This window comes from Nerophis ophidion, linkage group LG04 (genome assembly GCF_033978795.1).
Source record: "Nerophis ophidion isolate RoL-2023_Sa linkage group LG04, RoL_Noph_v1.0, whole genome shotgun sequence".
Taxonomy (NCBI): domain Eukaryota; kingdom Metazoa; phylum Chordata; class Actinopteri; order Syngnathiformes; family Syngnathidae; genus Nerophis; species Nerophis ophidion.
In genome coordinates, this window is record NC_084614.1 from 16,073,490 (window position 1) to 16,078,489 (window position 5,000).

Below are 5,000 nucleotides of genomic sequence, written 5' to 3' on the forward strand. Positions count from 1 at the left end.
TACATACATATATATATATTACGCTGATAATGATAATTTGCTTATATTTATTGTTTTTTTAAATGTAGATATAACTAGTTTGTGCACACCTTTTATTTCGCTGCTGGCTTTGGGGAAGCTTATTTGGCTACAGCCATCTTTCTCGGCTTTCAAATGCTGCTATTAAAGGCCTACTGAAATGAGATTTTCTTATTTAAACGGGGATAGCAGGTCCATTCTATGTGTCATACTTGATCATTTCGCGATATTGCCATATTTTTGCTGAAAGGATTTAGTAGAGAACATCGACGATAAAGTTCGCAACTTTTGGTCGCTAATAAAAAAGCCTTGCCTGTACCGGAAGTAGCAGACGATGTGCGCGTGACGTCACTGGTTGTAGAGCTCCTCACATCCTCACATTGTTTACAATCATAGCCACCAGCAGCTAGAGCAATTCGGATCGAGAAAGCGACAATTTCCCCATTAATTTGAGCAAGGATGAAAGATTCATGGATGAGGATAATGAGAGTGAAGGACTAGAAAAAAAAAAGGAAAAAAAGGCAAGGGCAGTGAGAGCGATTCATATGTTATTAGACACATTTACTAGGATAATTCTGGAAAATCCCTTATCTGCCTATTGTGTTACTAGTGTTAAATGATAAATGAGTTACTAGTGTTGCTAGTGTTTTAGTGAGATTATATAGTACCTGAAAGTCGGAGGGGTGTGGCCATGGGTGTGGTGACCGCCAGTGTTCCTGAGATAAGCCACGCAGCTGCAGCAGGACGCAAGCTCCGCTGATGTCTACGGTAAGAGCCGACTTATTACCACAATTTTCTCACCGAAAACTGCCGGTTGACATGTGGTTGGGAACCATGTTCGCTTGACCGCTCTGTTCCATAGTAAAGCTTCACCTTCGGAAATGTAAACAAGGAAACACCGGCTGTGTTTGTGTGGCTAAAGGCTAAAGCTTCCTACCTCCATCTTTTTACTTTGACTTCTCCATTATTAATTGAACAAATTGCAAAAGATTCAGCAACACAGATATCCAGAATACTGTGTAATTATACGATTAAAGCAGACTACTTATAGCTTGGATCAGGCTGGAAAAAAATGTCCGCTACAACTCGCGTCATCATACCGCGACGTTTTCAACAGGACACACCGCGGGAAATTTAACATTGCAATTTAGTAAACTAAACGGGCCGTTATGGCATATGTTGCAATGTTAATATTTCATCATGAATATATAAACTATCAGACTGCGTGGTCGGTAGTAGTGGGTTTCAGTAAGCCTTTAAGGGTTGCACGGTTTTGAGAAAAAAACCTAATTGCAATTTTTCTTTTCAAAATTGAGATCGCGGTTTTTGTATTTTATACATAATATACAATCATGATCAAAAACTTGGTCCCCATTCCAAATGATAACCCGTGTGTGTGTGTGTGTGTGTGTGTGTGTGTGTGTGTGTGTGTGTGTGTGTGTGTGTGTGCGTGTCTGCGCGTGTGTGCGTGCGTGCTTGTGTGTGTATGTACAGATAAAAAAAAAGGTGAGATCATTGTTTATCTCCAAGCAAAACGAGGGTCAAATAGAGTAACTTTCAAGGCGTTCCATTTTGCCGGAAGGTGGAAAAAGATTTCCTTGACAGTATTACTGACCAAGGCATAAAAAGTGTTGGACGAAAACAGGACAGGATGGCAGTCATGTGGAAAGGTTGGCGAGGAAGCATGGCTCCAGCAGTGTGTGGGAGGAGGAAGAGGGAACCACTCTTAGTGCCGGATCGGAAGAAGCAAGATAAGGGAGTGGGGTTGCATCGGTTTCATTCTAAGACCACCTGGACCGCTAATGACGTGGCACAGTGTCACATCTGGAACAGATCAGAGGCTTTTACGAAACAAAAATATATCCATGACAACACTTAACTGAAGTGTTTGAGTCTTCTGATTGGTCCGCAGGGCTGAAGAGGTAATGATGGTTTGAACCGTTTCAGAATGGCAAGTGGTCTCTCTGGTTTGTGTTCCACTTATACCGGGTCTAATAAAGTCTTCACGGCCACTCCGGAGAGTATGGCGAGGTATTGTCTATGTCGTTCATTCATAGTTAGTTGTTCCAGCTCCTCATGTTTTGCATGAGCAGCCACAGTCAGGGTAGGTTGTTCCTCCTGGAAGAGGTGGTCTATTGATAGTTAGTTGTTCCAGCTCCTCATGTTTTGCATGAGCAGCCACAGTCAGGGTAGGTTGTTCCTCCTGGAAGAGTTGGTCTATTCATAGTTAGTTGTTACATCTCCTCATGTTTTGCATGAGCAGCCACAGTCAGAGTAGGTTGTTCCTCCTGGAAGAGTTGGTCTATTCATAGTTAGTTGTTCCAGCTCCTCATGTTTTGCATGAGCAGCCACAGTCGGGGTAGGTTGTTCCTCCTGGAAGAGTTGGTCTATTCATAGTTAGTTGTTACAGCTCCTCATGTTTTGCATGAGCAGCCACAGTCAGAGTAGGTTGTTCCTCCTGGAAGAGATGGTCTGCTTGGGGCTTGCTGCCTTGCTTTTCGGCCCAATCTCTTCTCGAACAGTATCGTCTATACGTTTGGATTCGAAGATCTTGACTATTTTGGTCGTCGCCCGGTGCCAGGAACAGCGGTTTCAAGTGAGACTTTCAAAGTCCTTTGGTTTGACTTTTCCTTTTTTGGGGTATAATTAGCTTTGTATCTCTTCTTTTGACCTCCCTTGAGAGCGATTTCCCACCTCAAGCTCTCCAAAGATTTGTTTCGGGAGATGTGTGTCATCCATTCTGGCACAGTGCCCTGCCCGGCGTAGCTGGTTTTTCATGACCATGGATTCAATACTGGAACTCTCTGCTTCTTCCAGCACGCTGACATTTGTCCGATAGTCTTTCCGGGAGATCCCAAGAATTAGGACAAATTGCTCCATGGTTTTGAGGCATCTGCGATATGTCACCCATGTCTCGCTGCCGTACAAAAGGGTTGATCCGACCACAGCTTTGTACACCATTAGTTTCGTGTCATTTTTGAGGTTACAGTTCTCGAAAACACGTTTCCGAAGTTTTCCGAAAGATGCGCATCGATGTTTGCTTAAGTGTTGAGAGTGCTTCCGAGATAGCAGAAGTTTACGACAGATTTCAGAGTTTCACCATCCAGTTGAATACCGTATTTTTCGGACTATAAGTCGCAGTTTTTTTTCATAGTTTGGCCGGGGGTGCGACTTATACTCAGGAGCGACTTATGTGTGAAATTATTAACACATTACCGTAAAATATCAAATAACATTATTTAGCTCATTCACGTAAGAGACTAGACGTATAAGATTTCATGGGATTTAGCGATTAGGGGTGGCAGATTGTTTGGTAAACGTATAGCTGGTTCTATATGTTTGAATGACTCTTTCCATAATATGTTACGTTAGCATACCAGGCACCTTCTCAGTTGGTTATTTATGCCTCATATAACGTACATTAACTCAGCCTATTGTTCACTATTCTTTATTTATTTTAAATTGCCTTTCAAATGTCTATTCTTGGTGTTGGGTTTTATTAAATAAATTTCCCCCAAAAATGCGACTTATACTCCAGTGCGACTTATATATGATTTTTTTCCTTCTTTATTATGCATTTTCGGCAGGTGCGACTTATACTCCGGAGCGACCTTTACTCAGAGAAATACGGTATTTGTCACGGTAGCGTGCTGGCCAATAGCAGGTTGAATAAAAAATTTTCGTCTTTTTCGTACGGTATATACCGGGACTAATAAAGTACCACAGTTCTAATGAAATAACAAAGGTGCCTTTGAAAAATATCTGTATTTTTTTCATGGACATAGCTGGCCCTATGAGCCGAGGCGCATGTGAGTCGGAGAACACCTAAAAGTGGAAATAACGTGGGGAAAGAATAAGGAAAATGGACTTGTTTTGGCCTAAAATGCTCTGCAAGCATTTTGTAGGGACCGATGTTGGGACAGAGGACCCTATTGAATTTCTAGCGTTTTTTTTTTTTAATTCTTTATTATTATTATTATTATTATACCGCTGCCTCTTTGAGCTGTAATTTGACCCCTTAACATGCTTCAAAATTCACCAAATTGGACACACACATCAGGACTGGCGAAAATTGCTATCTAATCAAAAAAACAAACCCCATAACTCCAAATTGCGCTCTAGCGCCCCCTAAGAATAAAACACAGACAAAACTGTCTCTAACTTCCATTAGGAATGTCGTAGAAACATGAAACAAAAACCTCTATGTAGGTCTCAGACCTATATTTCATACACATTATCTCCTCTGAGGCCGTTTGTCGTTTCGGCTTCAAATAAACACAGAAGAGAGATTGAACCCTTCTGATTAAAAGTTGATGAAAGAGTTTTAAGTACTACCCCGGTTTGGATTTCATGAGCCCACAACGAACCAGTGCGCTACTGCTGTCACAAAATGGCGGCTTCCTGCTCAGACAAAACTGCTTCTAACGCACTCTAGGACTGTCATACAAACATGAAACAAAAACCTCAATGTAGGTCTCACTGAGATCTATATTTCATACAGTGACCACCCTGAACTAAAATCAACACAGTCTTTTAGCTACTTCTTAATCACTAATCCTCGCCTCCGTGGCGACAAAGTATCATCCTTGCAGGACGAGGAATAGCTCAGCATGCTTCACGACACACAACACAGGAGGATACAATAGTTAACCGCTAACCGCAAGCTAGTGCTCTTGAATGTAAACAAATAGATCTATACAAATATCCACTGTAACGATTCCCCAATATGAGATAATTACATAGATTTTTTTTGTCATTGCAACATATTTTTACCTTTTTTAAAATATTTGATCAACTCAGGAGAACTTTAGTTGTGACCAATGTATGATTCTGTAACTACTTGGTCTGGAGCGATGCCCACATTTGTAGTATCACCAACAACTTATGTGAAGTATCCAACCAACAGAAGAAGAAGCACTTATTACATTTAAACATACGTGTAGGTAAAACAATTACATGATAATGAAGTCATTTTTTTTACT

At 41.2% G+C, this 5,000-nt stretch overlaps 1 protein-coding gene across 13 annotated transcripts in view; it reads left to right on the plus strand.

Annotated features, from left to right (window-relative positions):
- Window positions 1-5,000, plus strand: part of macf1a (microtubule actin crosslinking factor 1a) — a 441,796-nt gene that overhangs the window by 172,202 nt on the left and 264,594 nt on the right. The gene's annotated exons all lie outside the window — the stretch shown is intronic.